This window comes from Triplophysa dalaica, chromosome 3, assembly GCF_015846415.1.
Source record: "Triplophysa dalaica isolate WHDGS20190420 chromosome 3, ASM1584641v1, whole genome shotgun sequence".
Lineage (NCBI taxonomy): Eukaryota > Metazoa > Chordata > Actinopteri > Cypriniformes > Nemacheilidae > Triplophysa > Triplophysa dalaica.
The window spans coordinates 23,223,369-23,233,442 of record NC_079544.1 but is presented as its reverse complement, the minus strand read 5'-3'; positions in this window follow the sequence as shown (position 1 = coordinate 23,233,442).

The window sequence follows — 10,074 nt, the reverse complement described above, 5'->3', positions numbered from 1 at the left end:
ATGTTGTCAGAGAGAATTTCCGCTCCAATGCTGCTGGGGTGCAGCCCGTCGGGGCGGAAAAGCCTTGGTCGCTCCCAGCACAGATCAAAATTATTTACAAAGAGCAGCTTCTGTTCAATACACTATGACATTAACCAATTATTAAGCGTTAATAGTCTACTGAACTTTTCGTTCCCTCGTCGGTAAGTAGGAAGCGGCCCTGATACGATGATCCTCGGCGTCGGCGATGCGTTGCGAACAGTATCGAACAGTATCGACCAGACTCCTGAAATCCCTCTTCAGGATCTCCGACTGCCGCATTCTCACATCATTCACCCCAGCGTGCAGAACTACGGCTCCCACTCTTGCATCCTCCTTCAGAATCGCAGTTACCTGCGCAGAGACATCGAGAACACGGGCGCCAGGAAAACAGTGAGTGCGCACCTTACCTTCATTGAAGGAGGCGCGTACGTTCCGGACGATTGAGTCTCCGATGACCGCAGCATAGCAATTTCTCGTAGAAATCTCGAAGACCGATCGCGGCGGTGGGGGAGAGTTCATCGCTCCGGTCCTGGATATCGCCTCCCGCCGTACGTTTGCAGGTGCAGGAGTGAAGTTCATTTCGGCTCGTCGTGTTCTTGAAGCCTGGGATCTGTGCATAGAAACACACGGAGTAGAAGTGATAGGAGTATTACAATCACGTCGAACACTTACCGCAGCTTTGCGAGCTTCAGCCCGGGATGTTTCCACTTCCATTTTACGTTCTCGCAGACGTGTTTGCCTGTCGAGTAGATCGTGGATCTGCTTCTCCAATGCTTCCAGTTCTGACTGAAGTGCAAAGAAAGATTCATCATCTGCACTCAAAGGTCACGTTAAACACATATCTGAATCATTAGCCATTAGTTGTGTCATAATGAGAACAGTGGTTTAAGCAGCAAAGGCAATATTCAGAACCTAAAGGCTGGGAATGCTAACAGCCTGAGTGCTAATAGCGAATGATCGTATAAAACAAATTTATCCGTGCATTATATGACGATATTTGGTATGGGATACACTTAAGATAGGTTTAACCCTCTGTGAGTTATCAATTTACAACATAAATATTAAGAAATAACAGGAATAAACGATATATTTAGAAAAAGTTTGACGGAGCTCTGTCTCAAACCACGCTCTCTCAGCAAACAGGAAGTGATGAGCCCCGAGTATGCGACCAGGGATGCCATCTAGGCAGGGATGCCATCAGCTTTGCGCGCGTTTATCCGGCTTAGTGCAGTGAAAACATCTGTGGAATTTAGTTTGATTATTGGGTGGTCAGTTGAAGGTGTGACCCTGGTGGCGGGTTCCTTATTGCCTCTCTCAAAGCGTGCATAAAAGTCATTAAGCTCACTCAGGAAGGCGGCATCTGTGGTTATGGGGATGGAGTGGTTGGGTTTGTAGTCACTAATGGCCTGGATGCCCTGCCACATGCGTCGAGGGTCAGAATTGGAAAAATGCTCCTCTAGCTTCAACTTGTAGCAGTGCTTGGCCTTTCTGATGCCCCTCTTCAGATTTGCCCTGGAAGTACTGTAGGTATGTTCATCACCTGATCTGAAGGCAGTGTTGCGTGCTTTCAACAGGAGGCTTGGGGGTGAGGAACAAAGAAAGGTGATCAGATTGACCCAGGTGGGGGAGGGGGGTCGCGGTGTAAGCTTTAGCCATGTTTGTATACACATGATCCAAAGTTTTGTTTCCTCTTGTGTGGCAGGAAACATGCTGGTGAAATTTAGGGAGCACTGTCTTTAAGTTTGAGTGATTAAAATCTCCCGCAACAATAAATGCAGCCTCCGGGTGAGCAGTCTGTTGTTTACTGATGGCTGCATGAAGTTCTTTCATAGCAAGCTTGGCATCAGCATCCGGTGGAATATAAGCTGCCGTTATAATGGTGGAAGTGAATTCCCGTGGCAGATAAAACGGTCTACATTTAACCATGAGAAACTCAAGGTTAGCCGAGCAGTGTCTTCCGACAATAACAGAGTCCGTGCACCAAGCTTTATTGACATAAATGCACAATCCACCTCCTCTTGTCTTTCCGGATTCCTCTGCCGTTCTATCCGCGCAGTGTGTGTTGTAGCCCGCTAACTCAATAGCGTTGTCCGGTATACCGCTGTGTAGCCATGTTTCCGTGAAGATTATGACATTGCAGTTCAAAAGTCTTTTGTTGTTGATGATGCGGAGTCGAATCTCCATTTTGTTCACTAATGATCGTACATTAGCAAGGAAAATGCTGGGTAAAGAAAGCCGGTGTGGTGTTAGCGTTAGCTTAGCTCTTAGCCCTCCGCACTTACCTCGCCTTTGTTTACGATCTCGACGCCGCCGGCGAGCACTTCCGACCGGCCGTGTGGGGTGCGTAGCATTGGGTGTTTTGACGATCTCAGGGACGTGTTGAATGTTGCTGATATAACTTCCGGGAATGCGCAAACCGATATCCAAAAGCTCATGTCGGGTGTACGATGTGAATGCACAACTGTTCTGTACGAACAGGCCCGAGATGAGCAAGAAAAACACTATATAATTGCTAAAACTGGAGAGACGCTGAGCCTTGCGATGTTCACGCGCCGCCATCTTGGTCTTTATTATCCATCTCTGTTATCAATGAAAACTGGTCTGACGCGATTCGGTCCGGTGTCATTTCCCTCGCCATAGTAGAAAAATCGTGATCTCTAACAAATATTAAAGTTTGCATATCTAATAGCAAACCCACGTTACACTTTGATCGATCTGCATATTTTCAACTGATGAAGCGAAGTTGACACCACCCCCCGGGAGGTCGATAAAGCCAATCGTACCCCTAGCCCTCCGTCTCAGTCCCTGCTAGTCTGACAAACCTTCCCAAACCGTCACGTGGCTATGGGGACACTTTCTGTCTCCGCTACGTGATCCAACTCACCCAACCAAAGTTTCGGGGCATCCTCTCAACCTCAGTCAGATGCAAGGATGCACACATGCTACGGGCCGAGGTCGCCACCCCTCTGGCGAAGGAAGTGATCATGCTCGTCCCTCTAGCTGAGATGTTCCAGGGGTTTTACAGCCAGGAGTTCCAGCTCATTGAGTGCAGTTCGGGCATGCTCAGGTAGACCTGTTTGCCTCCCTGGACACCACCCATTTCCTGCTTTGGTACTTCCTGTCCAAGGTGCCCCTCGGCACGGATGCTCTAGTACACAGCCGGCTGCAGGAAAAGCCGAAGTACGTCTTCCCCCCATTTAGCCTCATTCCACAGACCCTGTGCAAGGTCAGAGAAGAGGAGCATCAAGTGTTACTAGTTGCGTCGTTTGGCCCTAAGGGACTTGGTTCTCGGAGCTAATGCTCCTGACGACAACTCCCCCCTGGCCGACTCCCCTGATGAAGGACCTGCTTTCTCAGGGGAAGGGCACATTATGGCATGCCAGGCCAGACCTCTGGAACCTCCTTGTCTGGCCCCTGGACGGGAGGAGGAGATCCTGAGTGGCCTACCCCCTGCGGTGGTTGAGACCATCACTCAGGCTAGGGCCCCGGCCATACGCCTATAAGTGGCACCTCTTCTCATCCTGGTGTTCTTCTCGAGGAGAAGACCCAGGGAGTTGCTTGATCGAGAATGTGCTGTCCTATCTACAAGAGAGACTTGAGACTAACCTCTCCCCTTCCACACTGAAAGTGTATGTAGCCGTTATTGCAGCTCATCACAACTCAGTTGCTGGAAAGATTTGGGACAGCACGACCTGGTCATCAGGTTCCTAAGGGACGCGAGAAGGCGGAATCTGCCTCGTCCGCGCTCCATAACCTCTTGGGACCTTGACGTGAGGAGCAATGAAGACCGTTCACCTGATGGTGCTCGGTTACATCAAGAGGGTAGGGTCCTACAAGCAGTTTGTTCTTTCTTGTTTTTCATAAATGATGAATCCCCAGATGTCAACACTGCTTGGTGTTTAAAAGTAAAAGTACTAAATAATAATTAATAACCATAAATAATTTTAACATTGTATGAAATCCTACCAAGCAGTTGTGAGTACATGCTATAAACCGCCTGTCACTCGCATCCTCACGCGGGCTGGCAGCCGGATCCACTTCGTTCTGTGTACGAATGTGATGAATTACGGATGTACGAAAGACACCACATGAGGATCTCCAGGAAAGTCGACCCGATAGGGCAAATTACAAACCATTATTACAAGCTTTCCGTGGTGAATCCAGCAAGGGTAATGATGACACAGTTTTAATGTACTTGCTCAATAATTGGTTTTCGCTCAGTTTTCTCAAAAGAACTTGCAGACTGCCGCTTTAAGGCTAACTTATTTTTTCGAAAGGGCAAAACTTTCCTTCTCATTTTTTAACATTATTTAAAAAAAAAATTGTCTGTCTCAAGATTATATTTTATTCAGTATATTGCATTCAATAATTGTAATAATCCTAATAATTAGGACCCTGCCAATAGGCCTATGTATTCAGTGTTAGGCTCGACTAAATTACAGCACATCCATTTGAAAATTGTTTTACTTCGCTTAATCAAAGTAATTCATCAGTAATCCCCTAGATTTAATATTAGGATTGCTAGCTAGTCTAGTGGTGCTCAGCCATTCTTCTGTTCCCTCTCGTTTTATGTTTGAACAACCAACGTTAAATTAAAGTTAAGCCTGAACTTAAGTCACATTACACAATGCTGTGCGTGAGTGATGTGCTTTGCCTCCGGGGTTTGTAATTTTCCATCGCAAGTGTTGATTTACGTGCACAGACTAGGGTTTTGTGTTCGAGTGTGGGATTTTTGGTTTCGGCAGGTTTTTATTTTATTTGCAAGCTTTGTCACTGTGCTTGGGCTGCTGTAATTCCGTTGCGAGCCGGGTTCACGCATAAGCAGAGTTTTGTCCAATTTCTATCCCCATACTCTTGACTCCTTGAGTTTTAATGGTAAGTTTTCTTTAGCTCTCCATGTGTGTTAAAACACATATGTTGTGGAAAGAGAATTAAGATCCAGTGGGATCAGAAAATTGTAGTTATTTCATCAAAATGAAGATCTTTAAATGACTTTTAAGTGTGATTTGTTATTGATATGTGAATACAGAATTATGACACAATTTAAAGAGATTAAAGCAGTGTTATGGAAAACTAACAGAATAAATGATTTTCACAAAACTGTTGCATTTCTGAATCATTTAGACATGAAGAATCAGTTAATCAAACTCAACTATAGACCTATTTCACAGCGTGACGTTTAAAAACTGAAAACTGGGTAAACGCTTGTCCGGTCAATGCTCTAGCTCCGTTCACTTCACAGAACAGTTGCGGAGACCAGAAGAAGCTACCTGTTAACTGTCGGAGCCCTTTTTGAGCCTACACATGAAAAAGCATGTTGGAACTAAAATGGCTGAAGCCTGGCTCAGATTAGAGGATTCTCGGCCAGATTTTACCCCGAATTCCCCTCCCGAGAATCTTTGAAAAAATTGGGCCCAGAACCTCGATCGGGCCCGAGGTTTGGCCCAGATTATCACGTAACATGAGGCGTTCACAGATCGAATATTACACCTCCCGATCTGCAATGAGAGAAATCTTAGCCTCCCCGATTATATCAAACATGTTTGATATTTAGGATTTTATTTAGGGTGATGACGTTGGTACTTTCGCTACAGACAATGAGCGACAGATCTGCAAGGTGACGGAGATGACTGACAGACCTTTAAAAATGTCGACCGTAAAAGCTCCTGCACAGCTATGTTGGACAGCGGAGATGGAGGAACAACTTGTGGCAACAACATGATCGTCTGTATAATGTAATGTATCCAATGTATGTTATGAAACATACCACAACCGCATAGATAAGGAAAAGAGCTGAGGAGAAGTCACGTCGGTTTAAAATGTACCGGTTAAATTGACTGCTAACGCGCAGCTTGTAGTTTTTTGACATCATCTGGATCCTTACGGCTCAATGAAGCTTTAATTGCATCAGTAAGTTCTTCAATTTCCACTGGACGATTGTCCTTTACATCATCTGATTCTTGGAGTATCTCTGGAGAAGCTTCAATGACATCATCTGCTAAATCTATTTGCATTAAAGGCCCCTTTCTTTCTATTTTTTTTTTAGTTTTGATTGTGTTTTTTGGGTGTGTTGTTCACTGCTGTCCCTCTTCTCACCAAACAACAGGATTTCTTACAGTCTATATGAAGTCCCTCGTTCCAAAACGCTCTGATTGGTAAAGCTGAACAGGTCTGTCGTGATTGGTTCCCGGCTATGAGTGTGTGAAGTTGTCCCACCCATACCATATCAGCGAGTTCCGCTCCTCAAGCTGTTGTGATTGGTCGGTTCCCCTCTCAGTGCACATGCATTTATAAGCTTTGGGTTATTGCAATAAATAGTAACAATGGCGTCAACTTCACAGTTAAAAACATACAGATTTATCGAACTATCGGTTTTTCTACTATGGCGAGGGAAATGACACCGGACCGGTAGTGTCAGACGGGTTATATTATCATTAATAACAAAAGTTGGATAATAAAACAAGCAGATTGACTAGAAGTCTGCAAGCAGGACTTCAGAGGATATTTCATAGAAGTGTTTTAGACAGAGCTACGCGGACACACACACAATATCAGTTTATTACACACAAAAGCTTTCACAGCTGATGTTAAAGTCATTGGGCGGAGGTTATTAAAAGCACTCGGAATAGTGACCTCATGCACCCAGGAAGTAGAGGGCTGTAGTCAATTCCATCCGTTCTCTGGAGTCCTTGAAAAGAGAATTCTGTAAATGACAATATCTCGCTTGGCATTTAACTTTGGCAATATATCCTTTTGCAGGTATTATGATATAATTAGTGGTGGGCATAGATTAATTTTTTAATCTAGATTAATCTAGATTAATTCCAAAATTAATCTAGATTAATCTAGATTAAATGGCTCATTTGAATTCTGCCGAAGGCATTCAGAATATGTGTGCTACCCAAATAATGACTAAAAGTAAGTCTTTGAGCATGGGTTTCTCAATTCAGGTGGCGCATTAGACCAGGGGCTCATCTCCTGTTTCCAAAATGCATCACAAACTGCTTGAGAAAGCTGTTCTACTATGATAATTGGTGATGAAAATTAAATTATGTTCAATAAGATGAACTTGTGTTTACTTCCGCATTAGCTAAGGGAGGATTTGCGTTTAGGTGGTACTTGAGACTGGAAGAGCTCCTACAGTACATTTACATTTAGTCATTTAGCAGACGCTTTTATCCAAAGCGATTTACAAAGAGTGAGGGAGCAACAAGCGATATGTCATACAGGAGCCATAATACATTAGATCTCAATACAAAGTTACTGGTTTCAACTAAAGCTAGACCACTACCTGTTGAGAGAAAGTGTTTTTTTTAAACCAATTCCGCATTGCACAAGGTGCAAACAACCTTAGTCTTGTCGATGTTTCTATTGGGAAGCTTCTTAAAAATTAATATTCCCTGACGCAAACCCGGCGGCTTCATAGCTGCATCCATGTTAGCACGTCACGTTTGATGCGGTAATTTCACAGTAACGTTATGTTGTGTTCAGACCAAACGCGAATGGCGTGTCAAGCGCGAGTGATTTATGTGTTAATGCAAAGAGCCAATAGAACTACTTGCTGCGCGAATCGCGCGAATGAAGCCCTGATTATGAGATGATGAGGCGGCTTCTGCTTCCGCGAATGACGCGAATCACGCGAGTTGAAAAATCTCGTTCTCGCCCCGTACAGTGCAGTTAAGCTGGTATACATCCGCGCTAAAATATCAAGGTGAAAGTCATCATAGCTTGCGTAGTATAGACCCAGCTGCCAACCCAACTTTGAGAATAGATTAACGGCGACATTTTTTTTAACGCGCGATAATAGTCTCACTGCGCCGTTAACGGCCCACCACTAATTTAAATAAATACTTGTTTTTCTAAAAATAAAATAATGACAGTCTTTCTTGACCTGACATACAGTATTTAACTGTTAACACTGTAATGATGTCAAAACGTAGTAATCTACATTATTTATAAATGTAACTATTCAATTATTTTTAGCATGTTTTATGAACATTGAACCTGTTGTTGTTAGCAGTCCAAATATCCGCGTAGTTGTAACAAAGTCAACCTCAATCATCACAGCGTTCAGATTTCTCTCCATCACTTCATACTCCTTCTCCATGTAGGAAGAAACGCTGTTCTGTGAGGCAGCTCAGCATTGACAATAGTAGGGATCCTGTTTATTATGGCACGAAATGAGGGCGAGTCAACAGGTCAACAATTCCTCTACAACATACTGCCCGACCAACTTCTTCAACAATCCCCCACTTACTGGTTTTGCACCGAGGTCCAGCTTTTCTTGTTTGAATGGTGGGGGACCTATTGCTCTTTGGTTCGCAACACCTGGTAGGACTTGCTCTGTAAGTTTGACGGTGCAGTGCTAAGACTCCAAATGTTTCTTCCAAATTGACGTAGTGTTTTTATTGCTAGATAGCACTTTGTTGCCAGCACAGAGTGTACAACGCACCTTAATATTGCCATCTTTAGCTGACACAAACTCAAAATAGTGACTGTATTTCCAGCTTGAAAACGCACATCTCTCTCCCTCCATTATTGTTTACGTTTGTGTTGCTGCGTGGTAGGGGCTATTATTGTGTAATTTCTGAGTGATTTTGGGCACAAACAAGACATATTTAGATATATTTTACATACACTGGGCACTGGTCTTCACCACAGTTATTATATACCTGAGAAATACCTTTTTAGATACATTTTACATGCATTGGGCACTGGTCTTCACCACACCACAGTCATTATGTCCCTGAGAAATACCTAAACCATATTCAGAAGACATGTTCTGGCCCCAGTCATACATGAGGACTGCCTCGTTACTATGACAACAATCTACATTGAGTTCCGCAAGGGGAAGCAGGTGATGATGACCATTATGTAATTGTGGTGGACAAGAAATAACTCAACAGTATCAAGAAGACTTGTTCTGGCCCAAATCATCTACTGAGGACCAAATTTGAGCATGTTCCGCCCCTTTACTATGACTACAATCTACAAACAGGTCATGATAATCTTGTGCTGAGCAGGTGCTGAGTGAGGATTTATATAAAAATTCACCAAGATTTCATTCTATTCATTCATTTATACCTATAAAGTATTCATAGGAACAGTAGGAATGTAAGTTGGAAACCGTGGAAACATCTGAGAACATATTTAACTAAAAATAATTGCATACGAATTAGTTTGTGATGATGATTTAATGATTTGATGTTATAATCGGTATATCTGTTCAATGATTATTCAAATAAATGCACTTTATGACATTTTAAGCATGTTTAGAGCACATTTGAGCACATTTGAGCACTTGTAACAATGTAAAATCCACTGATGTTTCTGAGGCCTAGAGTTTGTGACATGTTGTTCTCTCCTAACCATGGGTATTTTTCCACTGTATATGGGCATGATCCAGCAGTTTTTGATGACTTTATACGTATTTAATTTTTGCCGACTGAATTTAAATTTGTTTGGAAAATAAGACAATAACGAGCAAACCACCGTTAGATACGAACCTCGTTGCCTACGAAATAAACGTGGCAGATCAAAAGAATGGATAGCGAAAATAAGGGTAAGGTGAATTTACCTGATTGGTTTTTGAGGAGTACTCCAGGTGCAAGAGAATGACCAGGTGCATACAATAGTATCAATTTCATTCTTTAATTTTTTTACACATTTCTATCCCTCTTTGTAATCGCCTTCAGAGAGGGAACCCAATTGATCCGTTCAAGATCGTGGTCCACCTTGGTCCGTCAGGGGTGGACCCTCAGAGGAGCGAGGGCCCTTAGAATCATCCTAACTCCCCCCCCCTTATTCTGCCCCTGCTTCAGCTTCTTGTTAGGATTTTTATGTTACACGTAAAAGACACGTCACACGATAAAAGACTAAAAGAATTACCCTAATTTAAGAATAACTTCCTGGAAGTTTACAGGAAGAAAGTATAATATTCGGTTTTTACTTAAAGATGATGAGGGCACATGGGTTAAATTATACATTTACATTTATGAATTTGGCAGATGCATTAATCCAAAGTGACTTACATTGCATTATCCTATGCATTTG